Raw genomic sequence first — 25083 nt, forward strand, 5'->3', positions numbered from 1 at the left:
TCAAGAAATTGAAAGTAATATGACATCCTTGCTAGAAACAGGGTGAGAGGAGGTGTAGTCAAAGTAACTATGGGAGACTGTAAGTTTGTGGTAAATGTCAGTTGCTAGTCTGGATTTCTGTTCAAGTAAGAACCTGAGGATCCTGAGGCCTTCATGGTGGGGAATGGAGGTGTAAAGGGATTTCCATGTAGATGGTAAAGATGAGGCATTGGGAGCCAAGGATGGAAAGTTATTGAAATGGTGGAGAGCATATGATATAGGTTGGAAGGGAATGGACAGTGGGTGGGGGCGGGGGCGTGGGGGGGGGGGGGGCGTGGGCATGAGAGTTTGGTGGAACAGGAACAGACAGAAACAAAGAGCCTACCAACCTATCCTGTTTGTGGATTTTGGGAAGGAGGTAGATTCAGATGGTGCAGAGTTGAGCTAAGGTTGAATGCTGTGGAGGGGAGATTGTCATAGGCGATAAGATCAGTGATGGTTCGGGAGCTGGTGGCCTGGTGTTTGTCAATAGGGCCATGATCAAACAGTAGATGATGTCTGTGAACTGATGCCTGGACTCAGCAAGGTAGAGGTCAGTCTGCCAGTCTACAACACAGCCTCATCAGCAGGTTTGATGAGAATATTGGGATTGGTACTGAGTGAGCGGAAGGTTACCCATTTGGAAGGATGAGATTGGAGTGGGTAAGGGGAGCATTGATGTCAAGGCGGTCGACATCGTGCCAGCAGTTGGAGATGAAAAGGTTAGAAAGCCTCCAGGAGGAGGAGGAATTTTGGAGATGTGAGAAGTGGTCATCACTTGAGGGCCAAAGAAATAAGGAAGGTGATCTTGACATCATGGCGAGCTTCGAACTCATTGAGGTGTCATCACAGGGGTAGAAAGACAAGGCCTCTGCGAAGGACAGATGTTTCTGCATTGGAGGGGAACATCAGGGGGGATACAACAGGGGTTGGGAAAAGGTCAGGCACAGGGTCTCCAGAGGGCAGAGGTGTAAGGGCTCAGGTATGTATGGTGAAGGGAGGAGGAGTTTTCAGATTAGAGAGGAATGTGGGGTGGTGGTGGGAAGAGGTGAGGTCAGCATCAGTGAAAGGGATGCAGCAATGTCCCTGGCCTGGAGGCATCTACGGGACCTATATGACCTGATACAGTGTGTGGTGTGAGCAAATTCTAAAATCTTTGATCAACAGCTCTGGCTCTCTGCTTCTCCACTGCCGAGTATGCCTGTGCAGTATGGGAGCGTTCAGCTCATGCATGGAAGATTGATCCTGTGCAAAACACAAGCTGTCGCTGCATCAGTGGATGCATGAAACCTACGAAGACTGACAACATCTACCTACTCTCTGGTATTGCACCTCCTGGAATCAGAAGAGCTGTAGCCAATCAGAAAGAATGCCCAAGACAATGAGGATGAAAGACACCCCCTACATGACCACACTTTGCTACCTCAGTGTCTGAAATCATGCAGAAGTTTCCTCTCTTCTGTCCATCCCCTGTAATGCAGTGTATCGTCCAGAAGGCTCAATCTCTGGGAAGAGAGACTAGAGAAATCTCCTGAAGACATTCACACGGCAATCGATCCCTCTGAGAAACTCCCACTGGGTTCCGACCAACAGGGATAACGGACTGCGGACAGGTATGCTGAAGTGGGGATATACTGAAGATGCGGCAGACTGCGAGTGCGGAGGGGGCCTCCAGACTATGGAACATTTCCTGAGCTGTGACATGCTGCATGACACATGCACTGTAAAGGATCTTGCAGAGGCCAACGACGTGGCACTAAAATTTGCTTGCTATTGGTAAACCGTTGTGTGATGACACGAAATAATAATATGATCTGATGGAGTAATTCGAGATGGCCAGCAGGCTTTGTGTTGTCCGGATCCTAAGTGACCAACTTGACATTTTTGTTTTGATTGGGGGAACAAAGTGTATTGATGAGGGCAGTGCAGAGTGTGGATTTGGTACATGGATTTCAGGGAGGCCTTTGACATGGGTCCACAAAGAAGACTGGTCCAAAAGGTGCATGAGATCCAGGTTGAGTTGATAGGTTGTATCAAAAGCTGGCTTGGCATCTGGGGACGGAGGACGAGGGCGATGGCGGAGGGTTGTTTGTGTGAGTGGATGTCTGTGACCACTGGTGTTCCACAGGGATTGGTACTGAAATCTTTGTTATTTGTAACATATGTGAATGATTTGGATGTTCTACATGCAATTCAGGTTACCACCAAATAGAAAAGTTTTGATGCACTGGAGACGGTGCAATGAAGATTCACCAGGATATTGCCCGGAATGGTGCATTTTGGTTATGAGGAGAGGCTGGGCAGGCTAGATCTGTTTTCTCTGGTGTGGAGCAAGTTTAAAATTGAAATAAGCAAGGCATTTAAAATTATGTGGGATTTTGATAGGGCAGACAGTTGGAAACTTTCCTATGGCTAAGGTAGATAGAACTAGAGGTCTCAGATTTAGGATAAGAAATTAAATTTAAAGGATACCCAAAGAGGAATGTTTGTACCTAGAGAGTGGTGAGAACTTGGAATATACTGTGTGGGGGAATGTGGAAGCATAGTCAATGACTGCATTTAAAAAATGTCCTTGACGAACACAGGACTAGATTGGGAGGTGAGATAGTGTCAGAAATCTGAAAGGGAAGGAGGATCCAGAAGAAAGCTTGAATTATCAACTCTGGAGTTCAAGCAAATCTGAAGTTCTGGTCAGGAAAAAGGAAGAAAGAAGCATGGATCGGATCTAGGCAGCTGGGATCAAATGTACCCTGGAGAAGTATAAGAGATTGAGAAGCATACTTAAAGAAATCAGGAACGCAAACAAGGGGCATGAGATAACTCTGGCAGATAAGATTAAGAAGAATTGAAAGACATTTTATATAAAGGGAAATGGGGTAACTACAGAGAAACTAAAGTGATCATCTATGTGTGGAGCCGCAGGAGATGGACAAGTCGCTCAGTGAATATTTCTCCCCAAAACAGAGTGTGGAGAAAAACTTGGGAAGGGAATTTAGGGAAAGTTAATGTCAACATGGACAAGTTGAGCCAAAGAGGTTATTTTGGTGCTGTATGAATCTGACTCTATTTGTAATCCTTGACACCTAAAGGAAGAGGAGGTCATTTGTTAAACTGCCTGGTGCTGCTAAAATCCAAGAACATGCTTGTACCTACACATGGTATTAAGCATGGATCTTTGGATGTAATGAGAACAATGATCTGGGAAATAATGAATATCTTGATTGCCAGTAATCGTGGGTGGATCTAAAATGCAAGGAATGGAATTTCAAATGGAGTCCATGCAGAATAGGTTAAAGTTGTAGACTAAGAAGAAGATGCAGCTGTGGCAGTGAGTTCTGTTCACTATAAACAAGAAAGGAAATGAAGATAAGGTTTTAAAAAATGGCAAATGGAAATCCCATCAGAGAAGAGAACACAGCTTCTTCAAGTTAGATGTTCATGGAAGAGAAAAAAAACAATGAAATAAGCAATGAATCAAAAGCAACATACTTTCGATACTGGAAATCTTGAATAGGGAATTAATATATTTTATATAGATCTAATCACCTTGAATAATAAATTAAAATATCTACGTCATTACACATGCTGTGACATGCCCAGACAAAAATCTAATAAAGATTGTGTAATCTTGGTTCAATGGGAACAGCCGATGTGTGCCTAGAATGTGTGCTAATCTGAAGCCAGTAAGCATTACTGCCAGATACAGTAACTTCAAAACACTGAAGTAATATGCTTGTTTCTTTTCCTCAGAAGTTTAGATAGGAAGTATTATGGATCATGTTCTACTGCTTTATTTTAACAAAATAATATTACTCCTGGATTCACTGATATGGATGCTCCAACAAAAAAAGCCCTGTCTTCCCCTGAACATACCTAACTCTCAGAGGCTGCCTTTGCTTTTTGGATGCTTCTGTAGTCAAGTAGCAAGACCCAATGGTAATATAGCCTGAAATAATGGACAAACGAGCAAACCCTAGAAATGAAGCGTCTCTGAAACTTTTGATAATCATCAACGCCCTGCTGCTTACTTTGTCAGTTGCCTGTTGCCAGGACCTGTCTAAGTTTTGAACATCACCAACATTTCAAAAGTTTGGTAAACTTAATTATTAAAACACAGAGAGGTGGACCATTTTAATTTAATGCTGTGATTAATGAGGAATCAACACCATATTTTAATCAGACAGTTTTGATTGAAGTTAATGGAAATAAAATCCAGAAAAACAATAAAGCAGATTGCTGATTTACTATGCACGTTTTAGCACTGCTGCATAGTTGCAATCGTCCCAAAGTTCGTAATACTTGAACATTAATAGGTGAAAATTTTAAATGTTCTTATTCTGGCACCAGTAAGAAGCAGTGGTCACCAGAAAATCTTACTTCTATTTCTCTAGTTAGATACAACTTGATCTTTTGAATACAGTGGTGTCATTGGATCAGAAGACATAGAATCCTTGTGGGTGTCGCTATGAAACTGCAAAGGTAAAAAGACCCTGATGGGAGTTATTTACAGGCCCCTGAACAGTAGCCAGGATATAGGGTACAAATTAAAGATACAATTGGCATGTAAGAAAGGAAATGTTATGGTGATCCTGGGCATTTCATTATGCAGGTAGACTGGGAAAATCAGGTTGGTACTCGACCCCAAGAGAGGGAATTTGTAGAGTGCCTACGAGATGGTTTCTTAGAGCAGCTTGTAATTGAGCCTACCAGGGAAAAGGTAATTCTGGATTTGGTATTGTGTAATGAACCTGATTTGATAGGTAACTTAAAGTAAAGGAACCACAATGAGGTAGTGATCATAATATGATCACATTCAACGTGCAATTTGAGAGGGAGAAGATTAAATTGGATGTGTCTGTATTACTGTTGAGGGAAGGTGACTACAGAGGCATGAGGGAGGAACTGGCTAAAGTTGATTAGAAAGGGACCCCAGCAGGAATGACGGTGAATCACAGGAATTTCTGGTAATAATGTGCAGGATCTTTTAATTCCAAAGAGGAAGAAAGATTCTACAGAAAAATTTAACAGAAGCTAACAAAAAAGGCAATATGGGGAGCAAAGACAAAATATGAAAGTAAGCTAGCCAATAATATAAAAGAGGATAGCAAAAGTTTCTTCAGATATATATAGAGTAAGGAAGAGGCAATAGTGGGCATTGGACTGCTGGAAAATGATAATTGGAGAAGTAATGGTGGGGAATAAAGAAATGGCAGATGAATTGAATATGTTTTTTGCATCAGTTTTCAGTGGCAGACATCAGCAATGTGCCTGAAATTCAAGAGAGTTGGGGGGGGCGGGGGTGGAGTGGCTATTATTAAGGAGAAGATGCTTAGGAAGCTGAAAGGTCTGAAGGTGGATGTCACCTGGACCAGTTAGGCTACACTCCAGAGTTCTGAAAGAGGTGGCCTTGGAGATTGTGGAGGCATTAGTAGTGAGCTTTCAAGAATCACTAGAGTCAGGAGTGGTTCCAGACGATTGGAAAATTGGAAATATTACTCCGCTATTCAAGAAGGGAGCAAAGCAGAAGAGTAGAATCTCTATGCCGGTTAGCCTGACTTTAGTGGTTGGTAAAATTTTAGAATCCATGATGAAGAATGGGCTTTTTGAATACTTAGAAGCACATGATTAAATAGGCCGAAGTCAGCATGGTTTTGTGAAAGGGAGATCTTGGCTGATGAACCCGTTAACATTTTTTGACGGAGTAAATAGCAGGACAGACAAAGGATAGGCAGTGGATGTTGTTTACCTGGATTTTCAGGAGGCTTTTGATAAGGTGCCACATGTGATGCTGCTAAATGGAAGCCCATGGATCGGAAGGAAGATATTAATATGGATAGCAGATTGGCTGACAGATTCTTGATTAGTATGGGTGTCAAGGGTTATGGGGAGAAGGCAGGAGGAGAATGGGGTTGAGAGGGAAAGATAGATCAGTCATGATTGGATGGCAGAGTAGACTTAATGGGCCAAATGGCCTAATTCTGCTCCTATAAGTTATGAACTAATGTCTGGCATTTTTGTTCCTTGCTTCAGATTTCCTAGATCCGCAGTGTCTTTTGTAGCATCACTGCAATTATTTTACTTGAATTACATTGAATCACAAAGAAATTACTCGTCTTTGGCACATAAAGCCAAAATGGTACCCAAATTGCTAGCCTTTCTTCTTTCATCTTGGTGGCACCAATGTTTATCTAAATACGGTGTGTATTTGCACATGCCACAGTTGGGTCTGAATTACTTTTTGACTAACCTGTATATATTTTTGTCCAGTGTTTGCATTATTTCACAATTTATATAAAATAGTTGATCTGCAGATGATCAAGTTACATGATCAAGTAAGGTGAAGTGCAGCAGAAGCATGCCAGCTGTGAAGGAAATTAAATAGAAAGTTATTGTTATAATTCTTAGAGGTACTCTGGAGACCTTTCACTAACTAAAATGCTGTCTTATTGAATTCAACTGCAAAACCATTACTGCTGTAGCTCATATATTTTCATATGAACTCTCGGGGACCATTTCAAGGTGTATTTTGTGGTACGTGCATTTTACATGGTGTCTAAAAAAAACATTTTAATTAGTGAGGCTCAGCAACCCTGTGACAGCTTTCAAAATTGTTCTTTTAAATGACGATATATTTACCTTCCTAACAGGTTAAAATATAATTATTTTAATTATTGATGAACTTCAATAGTTACTTCCATTTCTAGTTCACTCGATGTTTCTTTTGTATTTCATATATGAAGAATTTTGATTTTTATGTAGCAAGCAATAACATTTGCTGGAGGCTCTGCATTTTATAACTCTGAAAATAATTGTTAGCAGTGAGGAGAGGTGACATAAGTGACACCTGGAAAATGGTCTATTCTAATGGTGTACCAAAAATTTTGGATTCAAAATTGTGATTGACATGGGATCGCATAAATATTTTATTGAACTTCCTATCTTGTGACCAAATTAAGGCAATGGAAAAAAATGGATGGGAAAGAAAAATTTTGGCATTGAAGAATTCCAGATGAATTCTTCCGAGGATATGATCTGGGAAGACAGCATTGGATAAGTGAAGTCTAGAGAATGTAAATATAAAAGGGTTTCAATGATAGTGGAGATAAAAGGGATTTCAAAATGAGTAGTTTTGACGTTCACTTGAGATTGATTATTTTCTAATCAAAACCAAAGTAGAAAGACAGATTGGAAGTGGAGGTAATGTATAAAAGAAATTCTAAAGAGGGGCACTGAATCCTGTGTCATCCAAAGAATTTGGACAATTGTAATCAGTAATGACAACTGATATATAGATAAGTTGATTTTTTTTCTGTAAAGTCCAAAATCTTTACTGACATTTTGGAAGAATAAAGGAATGGTTCCATTATTTAATCCATGAGTCGAACTCGGATTTACAGGAAGAGTCATCCCAATCAAATATTGCCAAATTTTGTCTGCCATCAAGCAGTGTTGAAAACCTGACCCTTGCTTGTTTACATACCATAATTAAGACACACCAGTCAACTGGTGAGTTGTCTGCAGTAAGTACTTCCAAGTATTCACCAATACAGATTGCACTAAGGAGCTGCAAAACCATATGGTGCTGAGCACAACCATTGCTGTTGCCAGTAAACATTGTTTCAGGTAGGGTTTGGAAGTTTTTCATAAAGTTCTGCTTTAATATAATTCAGATTATTTTCATTTATAACTATCCCAAAGGATGTGAATGAATTCAAAAATTATTTGGTTAACTTGTCAAAAGCATAGGAAGAAAAAATAATTATAGTACATCCTGCTCTGTCAGGATTTAAAAAAATTAATTGATTTTATGGGTGCTAGAATGCAATATAAAGAACTACCCTGGTTAAACATTCCACTATATCCAAATGCAGCTTAACGCCTGTCAATCCAAATCAGTGTAAGAAGGAAGAGGTTATTTTGTGAGATAGGAATGGTATGCGAGAATGTTAAAGATTGCTGGTTTATACCAAGGATGTACACAAAGTGCTGCAGTAACTCAGCAGGTCAGACAGCATCTCTGGAGAAAATGAATAGATGACGTTTTGAGTTGGGACCCTTCCTCAGGCTGATTGTGAGAGATGGGGGAGGTGGGGGGGGGGTGTAAGAGAGAACTGGAAGCAAGACCAGGACAAATCAGGGCTGATAACAGATGACTAGAGCCAGGATGTTTAGGCGCTAAAAATCTCTGAAATAGGCAGGCAAATAGGCATAATAAAATTACAAAAAATGCATGAAAAAGGCATTGATTGACATAAAAAGGCATGTATTTCCACCACTAAAATATGGTTAAAAATGATAATATAAAGGTATAGTACATTAAATGACCAAAGTTGCCTGGTTGCACATAATTACTAGCATTTTTTTCAAATTATCTGGTGTTAAACTATGCCGTCTGTCAGACAGAATATGCTTCAGTTGTGAAAAACTTCTTTCTACCCCAGCTGAGGTCACTGGTGCATACCCGAAACAAGCTACAGACTCTATATTCATGTTGATATCTTGTGCATAACAATTACCTTTGAGAACTTTAGCTATGTTTTGTATTTCTTCAAGATCTTTGTTACCTAAAATCACTCTCTCACATTTTCCTTGTATGTCTTTACCTACATCGCCAGGAACTTTACGAATATCATCAGTTACTTTGTTGAAAACCTCAAAATTATTCACTAATGTTTCACCACATTTCTCAAGGGAAGTGATAGCTTGTGGGAAGTTTGCAAAATTGGAAGCAATAAGCACAAGATCGCGGTGGAGGGACTTTTTCTGCATGATTTCACTGTCGATCCTGACTGCAGCAGATTCTTCTTCAAAACAGTTGACGATTTCTTTTATATTTTCAAAATTTGCAGCATAGTAGAGTACAGCAGAGAGCCATGTACCCCACCTAGTCAAAACAGGCTGAGGAGGTAGCGGAATCTCGGGTGCCATTTCCTTGAACAACTGCTTTGAGGAAGATTTTCTTGACATTGGAAACTAGGTGATCAACATTTGGAAACAAGCTACGTATGTGCTCGGCAATTCTATGGAGTCCGTGAGCTAAGAATGTCAAATGCAACATTTTGGGGAATAAAACTTTAAGAGCACGAGCAGCTTTTTTCATGTACGGAGCTGCATCAGTCACAAACAGAAGAACATTCTCATGTTTTATACCTTCTGGCCAAAGTACAGCAAGTGAAAATGTAAACAACTGAGCAATAGTTGAGCTGTTTGACTTCTCCAATACTTCCGATGTCAACAAATACTCCTTTGATGGTTGACCTGCCTCCAATGTACCAATGACCACATTGGCAACATATCATCGGTTGTCTCGTCTATTGAAATCCATATTTTGTTGCATGCAACTTCGTCTCTAATATTTTCAAAACAATGTCGAAGTTGCTGTCAACATAATTTTTCCGTAATGATGACTCGCTCGGTATATGTTCCTCTTGTGTATTTCTCTAAAAAACCTCAGAGGTTTGTTTTCCAATTTCCACAGTGGAATTCCAGCATCAATGAATGCTTTGCACAGATCACTCGAAAACTCAGATTTGCGACTGGAGCCAGCAGTAAATGTAGTGAGGAGACAAGCTTGCGTATTTCCCGCCTTCAGTTTCTCTACCGTCGATTTGTGTTTAGCTGTCTGTACATGCTGGAAAACGAACTATATTTCTTCTCATGATTCACTGCTTTCTCACATGCTTTGCAAAACAGCACACAGTTGTCTGTAGAGAATATATAACTCCCGTACACTCTCACCAAATCGCTCAGTTTTTTACAAGGCGTTGACTTGACTTTAGGCATTTTGACGCTTGCAGCGGTAGATCCTACAGGAGCAGGGATGCAGACCTCTACAGGCAGGCCAAGTACAAGCTGAGAAGAGGATTCAGAGCTGCCAAGGAAAGATACTCTGAGAAGTTGAGGAGCAAGTTTTCAGCTAATGACCCTGCTTCAGTTTGGAAGGGCTTGCAAGAAATCACTAGCTACAAGAGGAAAAACCCCCACACCTTGGACAATCATCAGCTGATCAACGACCCAAAGGAGTTCTACAAGAAAATAACTGCAGATGCTGGTACAAATCGATTTATTCACAAAATGCTGGAGTAACTCAGCAGGTCAGGCAGCATCTCGGGAGAGAAGGAATGGGTGACGTTTCGGGTCGAGACCCTTCTTCAGACTAATGTCAGGGGGGCGAGACAAAGGAAGGATATAGGTGGAGACAGGAAGATAGAGGGAGGTCTGGGAAGGAGGAGGGGAAGGGAGGGACAGAGGAGCTATCTGAAGTTGGAGAAGTCGACGTTCATACCACCGGGCTGCAAACTGCCCAGGCAAAATATGAGGTGCTGCTCCTCCAATTTCCGGCGGGCCTCACTATGGCACTGGAGGAGGCCCATGACAGAAAGGTCAGACTGGGAATGGGAGGGGGAGTTAAAGTGCTCGGCCACCGGGAGATCAGTTTTGTTAATGCGGACCGAGCGCAGGTGTTCAGCGAAGCGATCGCCGAGCCTGCGCTTGGTTTCGCCGATGTAAATAAGTTGGCATCTAGAGCAGCGGATGCAATAGATGAGGTTGGAGGAGGTGCAGGTGAACCTTTGTCTCACCTGGAAAGACTGTTTGGGTCCTTCAATGGAGTTGAGGGGGGAGGTAAAGGGACAGGTGTTGCATCTCGTGCGGTTGCAGGGGAAAGTGCCCGGGGTTGGGGTGGTTTGGGTAGGAAGGGACGAGTGGACCAGGGAGTTACGGAGGGAACGGTCTCTGCGGAACGCAGAGAGGGGAGGGGATGGGAAGATATGGCCGGTGGTGGGGTCCCGGGAGTTCTACTGTAGGTTTGATGAACAGAAACTAACCCTGGTACCCCCTCCCCCTCCCCAACCAACACTTCACACCTACTCACAGCCTAACTTCAGTTTGAAAAGACTGGATCCTTCCCCACCCACCTCTCTCCAATCACCACTTAACACCCACTTACAGCCTGACTGCAATAGTACAATCCGATTAGAGAGCTTGCACCTTTCTTATTTCTAATATCCACCCATACCGCGCAAGCAGATAAACTCTCCAGTATGTCCTCTTTGGAGTGCAGCCATGGCTGTCTCCCTGATCAGTAGTGCAACTCTTTTTGCCTTCTTCTCGATCACACCTGAAACATCGAAACCCCAGAGTATTGGGCTGCCAATCATGTCCCTCCTGCAACCACATTCCCACAATGGTCACAACATAGTAGACCCAAGTATCAATCCAAGTTCCAAGTTCATCTGCTACATTGAGCGTCACTGAAACATTGTCGGAGGTCAAATATTGTGAAGTAGGAATGGGATTAAGAATGAAATTAAAAGTGAATGGTAACTAGCTGTTGAAAAACAAAGAGCATTATTTTGTGAAGTGTTTCATTTGGTTTTCCCCATGTAGATGAGATCGTGCCATAAGCTTGGATTGCAGTCTATTAAATGAACAGAGTGTAAGTAAATCATTACTTCACATGGAAGGAGAATTTGGAACCCTGGATGAGGGGAATGGATGAGATTGGAATATCATGTCTTGTCTTTGAGTCCCTGGGCAATGAGAAGGGAGAAGATAAGTGTTGCAAAATGGCAGTTTTACCGATGACAAATAATAGATTGGTAGCTTCAGAGAGCTGAGCTACAAGGAAAGAATGAATAAACTTAGACTCCTTTGCTTTGAAAGAAAGGATCATATATAGATGCATCAGTTATTAAGGGTTTTAGGGCACTTTCACCTTGACAATTCTTATTCTACCACCTTGTGCATTATTAAAGGAGCTAATGTATTTGGAGAGAATCTATTAAATTTCGTGCTGAAGTATCTTTATCTCTCGCTTCTTGCATGTTTTATTACAATTTGGATGCTAGATTTTAATCTCCACATTTAAAAGGCTGTCTATTTACTGCCTGTTATATCCATATTATTGCACACCTTGTATGTAACCTGAGCTACCTTGATCTTTACATGAAGTAATTCAAGTCTGTACCTACTTGTTTGTGCATCGAAGTCACAGGAAAACCAAAATATGTCTTAACTGAACTATATTGCATTCACACTGAATGAACCCTCAGGAAGACAGAAGCTAAAAGTGTCCATTAAAACATTGAATTGTCATAATACTTCAAAAAAACAGTATCCCCATAGCAATCGTATATTCTGATGCACATTTTTAGCTGATTGCAATTCATTTATAGACAATAGACAATAGGTGCAGGAGTAGGCCATTCGGTCCTTCGAGCCAGCACCACCATTCAATGTGATCATGGCTGATCATTCTCAATCAGTACCCCGTTCCTCCCTCCTCCCCATACCCCCTGACTCTGCTATCCTTAAGAGCTCTATCTAATTCTCTCTTGAATGCATTCAGAGACTTGGCCTCCACTGCCTTCTGAGGCAGTGAATTCCACAGATGTATAACTGACTGAAAACGTTTTTCCTCATCTCCGTTTATCTTTGTTATTAAACCATGAGGGTAGACAGTCTCCCTACAGAGTAATCCCATTGGTCTTGTTTGCCTTCCCCTGTGGCTGTACAACTTATTCTCTTTCATATGGCTTTCAGTTCCTTTTTGATTTGTTTTTCCACTTACCTACACCAAGGTATAATTTTCAGTAATAAATTAACTTGCTAATAAATTAATTGTAAATTCTCTGTGTGTAGGATAGCGTTAATGTGCAGGGATCACTGGTTGGCGTGGGCTCGGTGGGCCGAATGGCCTGTTTCTGTGTTCTATCGCTAAAATAAACGAAATTAAACCTTAAAATACTTTAAATGTTGAAATGCGGCCAGGAAAGGAGGTAGAGGTAAAATGGGAAACAAAGGATCAGTCTGATAGTTATCAGAAAATTGCTTGAATCCATCATTAAGGACAGAAGATCAGGCATGGTGCCTCAAGGGGCCAGAAACCAGGGTTCGATCCAGACCTCAAGTGTTGTCTGTATGAAGTTTGCATGTTCTCCCTATGACCTTGTGGGTTTGCTCTGGGTGGTCCAGTTTCCTCCAACATCTCAAAGACATGCGGGTTTGTAGGTTAATTGTCCTCTGTAAAATTGTCCCTAGAATGAAGGGTTGTTGAGAAATTGGGATAATATAGAACTAATGTGAATGGTTAGTGGTCAGTGTGAACATGGTAGGCCGAAAGGTCTGTTTCCATGTTATATCTCTAAACTAAACTATACTAAAGATTTTTGGTATAGAAGTCAGCATGATAGTAATGTTTGACAGATTTCATAGCTTTTGTAAGGGACTGACTAGAAGTGTAGATGAAGGTGAGGCGACAAATATTATATCTGTATTTGTAAATTATTTTTGTGTTGCTACAAAAAGTCATCACATGATGTTAAGGTGCATGGGGTTGAGGTATCATATTATTATGCAAGGGTAATTGATTAAAAAAGTAGAAGGATTAAACAGATATCGTCAGTTTGTTACCCAATTACTAGAGGTATGCCACAGGGATCTGGGTAGACAATAGACAATAGGTGCAGGAGGAGGCCATTCGGCCCTTTGAGCCAGCACCGCCATTCAATGTGATCATGGCTGATCATTCTCAATCAATACCCCGTTCCTGCCTTCTCCCCATACCCCCTGACTCTGCTATCCTTAAGAGCTCTATCTAGCTCTCTCTTGAATGCATTCAGAGAATTGGCCTCCACTGCCTTCTGAGGCAGAGAATTCCACAGATTCACAGATTCACAACTCTCTGAACGTAAACTGTTCACAAATCACAGACAGAGTGCCAAATCACCAAGTTTGCTGATTTTACATAACTAGGTTAATATGAGGACGTAAGATAACTAAGTAAGATATGAGGAAGGTGTAAAGAATCCACGAAAGAGCATAGAATAAGCAACTCTTCAAAAAGACATCGCATTGTGTGCAGTGCAGTAAAGTGTGCATTTTAGGAAGAAGAATTGAGAAGAAAATATTTTTTGAAATGGTGAGAAACTAGCAACAGTTTTATTACAGAGTATATGTGTGTTCTGGTTCAGAAGATGCAGATAGCAAATAGACAACACAGCAAGTGGTAAGGCAAATTATATGATGGTCTTTTATTACAAGTAATGGAGATATCTACACACAAGATAACCATGCATAATTTCAGCATGCTTAACTTTTGATGCTTAAGTATCAAAAGTTAAGCATGCTGAGATTATGCATGGTTATCTTGAGTTTAGCATCAAAAGTTAAGCATGCTGAGATTATGCATGGTTATCTTGAGTTTAGATATCTCCATTATGTTTGCTGGAATACCAAATGTAGTTTCTGTCACCTTAAAAGATTCCTAAGTAAACTTGCCAGAAAGTTCAGATGTTACATTTCCTGTGGTTGCAAGAGAGGATGTCCTGAGAAGAGGAAATTTAAAATTAAATTAAAAAATGAAGATGGTGGAAATCTGAAATAAAAACATAATGTTGAAAAAAAACAGCAGGTCAGGCAGCATCTGTGTAAAGATAAATGGGTTTCACATTTTAAATTTGCAACCCTTCCTCCATGTTTAACACAATTAGAAATAAAAATTACTAGTTCACATTATGACCTCTGGGTAAACAGTTTTGATGTCCAGCAGCAAGACTGGCTCAATAATACATTTTAAAAACAAAATGGGACAAATTCAACCTGGATACGTGTTGCCTAATCAGGGTGATCTCAGTTATCAGCAAAGAGGAGAAGGTGTCATGTCAGTCCTATCATGTGATATTCACTGGCAATAACCAGCTCACTGATGTCAAGTTTGGGTTTCATTAGGACCATTTGGCTTATCCCAAATAGACTACTTGGACACCATGGCAGAGTTATACCTAATAGGGCATCAATGAGCACTGATAAAACTGAAATCAATGAACAAATCAAATACTGCAATGGTTAATCATCCTTGTGATAAGGAAGATGGCTGTAGTTCAGATCATTTATTCCAGGTTCAGGATATTGCTAGCGGTGTTCTTCTGGTCATTGCTCTGGGTCCAGCCATCTTCATTTGTTTCGTCGTTGATCTTCCTTCCATCATGAGGTCAAAAGTGAGAATGTTCACTGACTAATGTGCACAATTCAATTCCATGTGCAACTCTTCAGCAAATAAAGGTTCATCCCTATGTGCACAAAGGCAGAGACAACAATCAGGAATGAGCTAATAAATGGCAATCGTTGTTCATGCCACTAAAGTTTAAGGTAATGGCCACCCCTAACAAGACAGACTCTAACCTTCAATATCTATATATGTATTTAGACATAAAAAGGCATTTGGTACCTTGTCCTTCAACAGCAAGGGTATTGAATATAGAAGACGGGACATTATGCTACAGTTGTACAAGACGTTGATGATGCTGCATTTGGAGTTTCATCTTTAATTTTGGTCGCCCTGCTAAAGGAAGGATGTTGTTAAGCTGGAAAGAGTGCAGAGAAAAATTATGAGGATGTTGCCAGGACTTGAGGGTGTGAGCAATAGGGAAAGGTTGGGCAGACTAGGACTTTATTGGCTGCCAGGAGGATGAAGAGTGATCTTATAGAGGTGTATAAGATCATGAGGGTGAATGTAAGGGGATCAAGAACTAGAGGACATAGGCCGGGGGGGAGAAACAAAGGAGGACCTGTCATCGGGAACCGCCATGAGGTGGAGGGGGGGGGGGGGGGGGAGAACAATGGTGGACCTGGAGCTGGATACTTTGTAAGCGCCTTCTATGTGGCGACTATTGCATACCATGGGTATGCAAGCAAAGAATTTCACTATGACTTGTCCCATGTGACAATAAAGTATTCAATTCAATTCACCTTGGTCGGCATAGGCAAGTTGGGCCGAAGGGCCTAATTCCGTGCTGTATGACTCAATGGTTTTTTCAGAAATAATTGGAGTGACAAGCGCCCAACTCCAACATTTAGCTATGTAGCATATTCTCGTGTTGCATAGCAACTAACTTGAACAGTGATAGAATATTGGCTCTCTCATACCAACATTGCTGAGTAGATCAATAACAGGGGTAGATCATTCATTATTTTATGTTCCCAGAATTGTTATATTGTTGACAGTTCTCAAATCTATTAAGTTTGAAATCCATGAAAGGCATGTCATTTCAAAGGGTAGCATAATTTTGTGAAAATTAATGTTAATATCATGCATGCATCTTCTGAATATTTTCAAAATTGCATCAGTCAAAGATATTACAACCTGCCTCCTCATTATACATGATCCATTTCTAAGGGCATGAAATCATAATTAATGACATCAAACTGTAGTGCCAAGTTAACATTGAATATTTGATGACAACCAAGTATTTAAAATAACTAACTTTGAAAATGTACAAAAGCAAACTGTTCAGCAATACTGTAATATCATTCCAACCTTACTATATTAAGTGGGATAGGCGTCCTTTTAAATAAAAATTCTGAAATCGTTATAATGCTTATTTGATCCTAATTTTTATGTATATTATTATGCTGAGAGAGAAATTTGCTGCCTTGCTGGCAGTTTAACTCTTCATTCAAATATCAGTGGCTTGAACCTATAATTAGAATCTATGGACAAAAAAAAAGTCTTCAGGCAACATCTGGGGAGTGAATGGACAGGCAATGATTTGGGTTGGGACCCAGACTTAAAACTGTTGCTCAAGATTCTTGCATCTGCAGTCTCCTGTGTCTCCATTTGGAATCTATGGAATTGGAATAGTGGTTAGGGTCTGGTGGACGATGGATAGGTGACAAAAACATTGTAAGGAAAATATTTTGCCACTTCACAAATGGCAGCGAGCCAAGTAGAATGAATCAGAGGCTGATATTCTAATGCTAAGTTTGAAATTCAAAATAGTGGTTTTACTGTCTGTTATCTTAGGGGAAGTGGGGAGATGTCGACTGAGAAATTGAACTTTTTTTTTATCCACACAGTTAATAGTACAATTTCAGTGGCTTTATAGTTGATTCCCATTTTATTAATTACATTTTAGATGTTTTATGTGCAAAGATATCATACCATTTTGAGAGAAAAGTAAACTATCTACATGCAGTAACATATTTGTGACCTGCTGATACACAGGTGAGCTGTTGGGTGAAGAAAAATGTGGAGTTTCTTAAAACAAGGTTCTCTCTCTTAGCAACTCATCCATTTTATTTTAATCGGAATGGAGGAAAGTTCTCTTTCTCATAAAATGGTTCAGTTACCCATAAACAAGGGAAGACAAGGTTTGTGGGTAACCATATTTATATAAGCTATGATTTATGAGAATGTAAAAGTATTTGGATACTTTTAATTTTTCTGTCTATAAAATGGTACTGTCCAAATGAGCAGGAAAGTGGGAAGGTAAGAAAATAATGGGTGGATTGCTTGGACTGTTGGACAGCTTGATGAAGGCTGGGTTTCCTATAGTAAGTGACACCCAAATCTTTTCCACCATCTATAAGAAAGGTCAAGAATACGATAGATTACTCTCCATTTGCCTGAGTGCAGCTGCAACAGCAGTGAAGAAGTTCAACATGTTCTACAGCAAAGCAACCTGCTTGATTGCCATTCTATTCACCACACTAAACAGTCATTCTTACAATCAGTGACTGCAATGTGTACCATCTATAAATCTATAAAATGCACTGCAGTAACTTGCCAAGTCTACTTCAGAAACATTCTAGCATATTATTCCTACCACCATGAAGGACAAAGACAGTAAGTGAATAGAACACCACTGCCTGTAGGTGCTTTATAATTGCACACCATCCTTACATTGAAACTTTTCATTTGCTGGGTCTCTTCCTGATAGCATTTTGGGAATTCATTCACCAGAGGCATTGGAGTAAAAGTAGGTGGCTTATCACTACCACTTCATGGGCATTTAACAATGAATAACAAATGCTGGTCTCTCCAGCAGCACCAACATTGCAACAAAATGAGTAGATTAAAACCAAAAAATAGGATTACAAGAATAGTCAAAGACACTAAAGGCCATTTGACTCAATAATCTCGCACTATCTCCTGTCTATCTCTCTGATAGCAAAATATATTTGGAGTTTGCCTCTGTCATCCTTCACAATTGCCTAATTGAGATCTCATGAAGAGATCTATGCTTTATTTTTAAAATAATATCTTTCATGTAATGATCTTGGTTGACTTTGTGTACTACACTGTAATACAATGCATGGCGTATTAGAGAAGACCAATGTTTTCATTGTTAACTGCAGCAATAATGGAATCAGAACCTCTATATTTACAAGCAAGGAATAATTCATAGGTAAATATTCTACTTTTAACTCCAACCACAATTACCCTCTTTGTAAAATAACTGAAACATTTTGTTTCTTCAGAAAGCATGAAATGTACTATGACAGAAAGACATTAAGAATGAAAACATATTTAATTTCAATCCTGATCTTCTCCAGATTCTGATTTTCAACAATAAACCAAGATTTATCTCAAGGTTTAACCAATAATTTAAAAAAAAATGTATTTAGTCATGTTGCGGTGCGGAGTTGTGTCACAAAGATCTGTACTCAGGTGAAATTACAACACGCAGCTTTGATATTCCAAGCTTGTGACTGATGTTATTCCTGACAAATTCCCTGCAGTTAAGCAGCAAACAATAACAATAGATCTGGAGTCAAGATGATAAGAAAATAACATGAATTTTGTTCTGTTGTTAGAATTTAGTCTTTTTCTCAGGGTGCAAATGTTAAATACTAGAGGGCAAAGATTTAAGATGAGAGGGAGGGAGTTTAAATGAGTTTGGGAGGCAAGCTTTGTTTTTATTTTACACTGAGTAGGTGCCTGAAAAGTCCCACCAGGGGAAGTGATAGAAGCAGATATAATAGCAACATTTTAAAAGTATTTATAAAGGTGCATGATCAGGCAAAGAATGGGGAGATATTGACTATGCGCAGGCAGATGGGATTAGTTTATAGTGCTACAGTGGGCTCCAACAAAACAGAATATCAACTAGTTAATTGTGGGGACCAAATGTGACATGACACCGAACTAATTGGGAATGTGAGTAGTGATGAGAATGTAAAGGCATTTCACCAGATTGCAGACAAAGTAAATGTGTAGGAAAGGAAACTGCAGATGCTGATTTAAATCAAAGGTAGACACAAAATACTAGAGTAACTCAACGGGTCAGGCAGCATCTTTGGAGAGAAGGAATGGGTGACGTTTCGGGTCGAGACCCTTCCTCAGACTGATATCAGGGGAGGGGGCAGGACAAAGATAGGATGTATTAGGAGACAGGAAGACTAGTGGGAGAACTGAAGGGGGAGGGGAAAGAGAGGGACAGAGGAACTATCTGAAGTTAGAGAAGTCAATGTTCATACTGCTGGGGTGTAAACTGCCCAAGCGAAATATGAGATGCTGTTCCTCCAATTTGTGCTGGGCCTCACTATGACAATGGAGGAGGCCCAGGACAGAAAGGTCAGAATGGGAGGGGGAGTTGCTGATCCACCGGGAGATCAGATTGGTTAAGGCAGATGGAGCGGAAAGCGACCACGTTGTAGATGGAGTACAATGTGGGGCAAATTGAGCTTGTCCTCAATGAATATTTCTCCTCTGAGCTTACCGAAGAGAGGAGGACCAAGGAACTTGGGGCAGTCATTGGTAGTGACGAGAGCAGTCAGTGTTACGGTCGAAGAGGTGCTGAAGGTACTATCGTGTATGAAAGTAGACAAATCTCCAGGGCCTGATCAGATATATCTGAGGACATCGTGAGAAACCAGAGAGGAAATTGCGGGAGCGTTGGTTGAGATGTATGAGTCATCATCATCATCATCATATATATACAGCCGGAAACAGGCCTTTTCGGCCCTCCAAGTCCGTGCCGCCCAGCGATCCCCGTACATTAACACTATCCTACACCCACTAGGGACAATTTTTACATTTACCCAGCCAATTAACCTACATACCTGTACGTCTTTGGAGTGTGGGAGGAAACCGAAGATCTCGGAGAAAACCCACGCAGGTCACGGGGAGAACGTACAAACTCCTTACAGTGCAGCACCCGTAGTCAGGATCGAACCTGAGTCTCCGGCGCTGCATTCGCTGTAAAGCAGCAACTCTACCGCTGCGCTACCGTGCCGTCTTTATATACAGGAGAGGTGCCGGATGTCTGGAGGATGGCAAATGTTGTGCCTCTATTCAAGAAGAGCTGCTGGGGAAATGCTGGGAATTATAGGCCAGTGAGCTTAACATCTGTCGTTGGAAAGTTACTAGAGAGTATTCTGAGGGATAGGATGTACAAGCATTTAGATGGACAAGGGCTGATTAGGAATAGTTAGCATGGTTTTGTATGTGGGAGGTTGTGTCTCGCAAATCCTCTGTCAGTGGATCATCAACTTCCTGACGGACAGGAAGCAGCATGTGAGGCTGGGAAAGCACATCTCGGACCTGCAGACCTTCAGCTTAGGAGCACCGCAAGGCTTCGTACTCTCCCCTCTCCTTTACTCTCTCTACACCAACAACTGCACCTCCACAGACTGCTCTGTCAAGCTCCTCAAGTTTGCGGATGACACTACCCTGATTGGACTGATCCAGGATGGGGAGGAATCTGCCTACAGAGGGGAAGTGACACAGCTGGCGTCCTGGTGCCATCGCAACAACCTGGAGCTCAATACTCTTAAGACAGTGGAACTAATTGTAGACTTTCAAAGAGATCCCCCTCCCCTCCCCCCACTCACGATCAACAACACCATAGTCACATCTGTGAAGTCATTTAAGTTCCTTGGAACCATCATCTCCAGGGACCTTAAATGGGGGGCCACCATCGACTCCACAGTCAAAAAGGCCCAACAGAGGATGTACTTCCTGCGGCAACTGAAGAAACACAATCTGCCACAGGCAATGATGGTCCAATTCTATATCGCTATCATTGAGTCCGTCCTCACCTTCTCCATCATGGTCTGGTTTGGCTCAGCCCCCAAGCACGACATCCGGAGGCTGCAACGAATCGTTCGCACAGCTGAGAAGGTTGTTGGCTGCAACCATCCCCCCATTGACGAATTGTACACTGCAAGGGCCAGGAAGCAAGCGGGCAAGATCATCTCTGACCCCTCTCACCCTGGCCACAAACTCTTCGAAGCACTTCCCTCTGGAAGGCGACTCCGGACTGTCAAAGCAGCCACAGCCAGACATAAAAACAGCTTTTTTCCACGAGTGATAGTTCTACTCAATAACCAAAGTCTGTAGTCTCTTTTTTTGCTCTGGTTTATTTTCACCGACATGTTTAGAGCGTAATGTTGTATCCTTATTGTTTTGATGTGGTTATGCTTTATTCTTAATTGTTAACTGTATGTTTGTGTTGTCATTTGTGAGCGGAGCACCAAGGCACATTCCTTGTATATGCATACTTGGCCAATAAACTTATTCGTTCATTCATTCAAATCTGAGTTTTTTGAGGACATGATCAAAAAGGTCGATGAGGGCAGGGCTGTAGATGTTGTATATATGGACTTCAGCAAAGTAGTTGACAAGGTTCCGCATGGCAGGCGGATCCAGGGAGAGATATTTGAATGGATAGAATATTGGCTTCATGGAGGGAAGCAGAGGGTGATGGTGGAAGGTTGCTTCTTGGACTGGAGGCCTGTGACTAGAGATGTGCCTCAGGGTTCGGTGCTGGGACTGTTACTGTTTGTCATCTATATCAATGATTTGGATGAGAACATACATGGCAAGATTAGCAAGTTTGCAGATGATACAAAAGTGGGTGGTTTTGCAGATAGTGAAGATGGTTGTGAAAAATTGCAGCAGAATCTTGATTGATTGACTAGATTGAATGTGGTTGATGGAATTTATTACAGAGAAATGTGAGGTGTTGCATTTTGGGAAGTCTAACATGGGCAGGACCTACACATTGAATGGTAGGCCTCTAGTGTTGTAGAGCAGAAGGATCTAGGAGTGCAGGTGCATGATTCCTTGAAGGTGGAGTCGCAGGTATATTGGGTGATCAAAAAAGGCTTTTTGCACATTGGCCTTCATCAGTCAGAGTATTGAGTATAGAAGTTGGGAGGTCATGTTGCAGTTGTACAAGATGTTGGGTGAGGCTGCATTTAAAAGAGAAGATTTACGAGGATGTCGCCAGGAATAGAGGGTCTGAGCTATAGGGAGTGATTGAGTTGGCTGGGACTCTATTCCTTGGACTGCAAGAGGATGAGGGGTGATCTTATAGAGGTGTATAAAATCATGAGAGGAATAGATCGGGTAGACACACAGTCTCTTGCCCAGAGTAGGTGAATCGAGGACCAGAGGACAGGTTTAAGGTGAAGGGGAAAAATTTAAAAGGAATCTGAGGGGTAACTTTCACTCAAAGGGTGGTGGGTATATGGAACAAGCTGCCAGAGGAGATAGTTGAGGCAGGGTCTATCCCAACATTTAAGAAACAGTTAGACAGGTACATGGATAGGACAGGTTTGGAGGGATATGGACCAAATGCGGGCAGGTGGGACTGCCTATAAATGCCTAAAGTTCCAAAATTCATGAGTTTTTATGTCAATTGTTTTCTGTTTGGCTTTCCTTTTTAAAAGGGCGCAGTAAATCTGAAAAAAAGTTGAGTTGGGTGGGGGAGGGATGGAATGGGCACATGGGGTGTGAGTATGTGGCTTTACTACTCGCAAGGTAATTCTGCGAGCAAGTTTTCCAAGTGAAATATGAGGTGCTGTTCCTCCAATTTGCATATGACCTCACCCCGGCAATGGAGCAAGCCCAGGGCAGAAAGGTCAGTATGGGAAGGGTAAAATGTTTGGCAATTGGGAGATCACGTAGGCCAAGGAAGACTGAGCATCAGTTCAGCTAAACGATGTCCCAGTTTGCGCTTGGTCTCGCCGATATATATGAGTCCACACCGAGAGCCACTGATACAGTAGATGAGCTTGGAGGAGGTGCAAGTGCCCCACCTGAAAGGACTGTCGGGGTCGCACAATGGAGTCGAGGGAGGAGGTATAGGGAATAGCTGTTGCATCTCCTGTGGTTGCAAGGTAAAATTCCTCGGGAGGGAGTGTTTTGGGTGGGAAAGGATGAGTGAACCAGGGAGTTGCAGAGGTAACAGTCTCTGTGGAAAGGGGTGGAGATGGGAAGATGTGACCAATGGTTGGATTCTGTTGGAGGTGGTGAAATCAGGCCATTGACCTATAATGTTAATTCTATTTGTCTCTTCACAGATGCCCCATGGACTGCTGAGTATTTCCAGCATTTTCTGTTTTCATTGCACTTAAACAATACTTCATTGGCTGAGCATTAATTTGAAGGAAAAGCAATAAAACTACTTTTTAAGTGCAAGTCTTTCACTATTCAAGTTACTCAAATCTGGTATTGTGTCAAAGCATTGATTCCTGATCTTGTTAACATTTTTCATCATCAATTCAGTAATGTTTTTGGCCACCGATAATCTGATTGTGAAGGGAAATTGACTGTGAATGATGAAGGTGAACAACCCAGATCTTGCACTGATCAGTTCGGCAGTTGTAGGTCAGTTATGTAAGAACAAATGGCTCTTAAATAAGAAGCTGCAATTGTGACTATGAAAGCACGGGGAGTACAACAAAGGTTTGGTTGGACTACTGTGGACAGGGCATCCAACAGTGACACCATCTTATTCTTGTGGTAATTATTATTCTAGCCAGCAGAAAGTTTTATTCCAGATTCCTTTCACACTAACCTTTTGTGGGTACTTATTTACTATTTGGTTTTAAAGCTGTGACTTGGAACAGCTTGGCTAGAGGAATGCCTTGCATTCGATTCCAAATACTCAATGCCTCAGACAGCACATTGTGACAACCCAAATCATTTGCTAAATATAATGGTGTCGGCTGTATTTTGATGTCACTTGAGGAGAGGAAAAAATTATTTTCCTAGATGATCAGCGCCTCAGGAAGAGGCTAATATGGATTATGCTGTCAATCTGTTATTTGACCATTCTGTGAAGCTGTTCTTCCTATTTTCTTATGTCTCCATGCGATAGTGAGGAGAACTTGACAGATCAACATGCCTTTGTCTTGTTCAAATCTTATGCAGATTTATTCACATGAACGTGACATAATCGCATCTAGCATTACGAGAATTTTTAAATGGAGACACAAACGAGTGAACATGCTGGATTCTGGAATAAAAAATAAAGTTCTGGAGAAAATCAACTCTTTGTTTTTTTGCTCAGGGTCCCAAAGTCTGAAGAACGGCCTCGGCCCAAAATGTTGTTTGTCCATTTCCCATTATTTTTTACTCAGTGCTGATCAAAATTATTATTTGTTGCAAAACTCAGTTTGTATTCCTCATTTTATCCCTCAGGTTCCTGCCAAGTCCACTGTTAGAACCCACAATTGGAGCACAAAGGTCACAATGTGAGTACACACAAATGTTTTAATAAATTCTGCATTTTTTTTTCAGCATTGATGTAAGATTGTATACTTTTTGAAATATTACCTTTTGTTAGTTAGCCCAGGTGCCAGTATGATTAGTGATGTGCTTTCAGGTTTCTACCAATGCTTCTGCAGTTCACCTGCCAACTCTTTTCAAGTATATTTGCCTTTATTATGGAGTTCTTGTCTGTGAGGATTTGGTGACATGGGAAAATCACTGGCATATGCACAGTCCTGCTGCTCCACTGTGGAGCTTCCTCGTTGTGGAATGTTTAATTAAAAATAAAATATCTTAGTAAGAACAACCCAACAGGTTCATCTGCCTGAGTGGTTAAGGTGAGAACTGTGGTCTTTTAAGCTCAACTTCCATTGGTAATTTCTTGCACACTAGTTTATATTTGTTAATCGTACCTGTCAAGACCCAATAGGACCATCATCTACCTCAAAACCTACTGGCCTTAAGTTCACCAAACTGTCCATTTTAACTGATTTCCTGTTCTGCTCTCACTGACTGGGTAAAAATACATTTCATTGACTATATTGGACTTGAGTAACCATACTTACACTTTCAATTAATTTTATGCACCATCTAAAGAGGAAATTTGAATTTGCATATGACACAAAATTATAGCGCTTTTTAATAATGAGATCTGTGGTATTTAGAATGTTACATTCATCCAATAACTTGCTGGGTGATAAGTTCTAACACTAGTTAGAACTCATGGTTTGTGCACATTTATTCTGGAGATTTTCTATCAGGAAGCCCCATTGTGAGAGATA

The 25083-nt window shown here is 41.1% G+C and overlaps 1 protein-coding gene across 1 annotated transcript in view; it reads left to right on the forward strand.

Moving 5' to 3' along the window:
- The window catches only part of rfx3 (regulatory factor X, 3 (influences HLA class II expression)), a 205048-nt gene that overhangs the window by 35593 nt on the left and 144372 nt on the right, over nucleotides 1-25083 (forward strand). Inside the window, exon 2 of the mRNA XM_078396064.1 lies at nucleotides 24233-24285. The gene's annotated coding sequence lies outside the window, so the exon portion shown is untranslated. The remainder of the gene's footprint in view (nucleotides 1-24232; nucleotides 24286-25083) is intronic.

Source organism: Rhinoraja longicauda, chromosome 3, assembly GCF_053455715.1.
Source record: "Rhinoraja longicauda isolate Sanriku21f chromosome 3, sRhiLon1.1, whole genome shotgun sequence".
In the NCBI taxonomy this organism is placed as follows: Eukaryota; Metazoa; Chordata; class Chondrichthyes; order Rajiformes; family Arhynchobatidae; genus Rhinoraja; species Rhinoraja longicauda.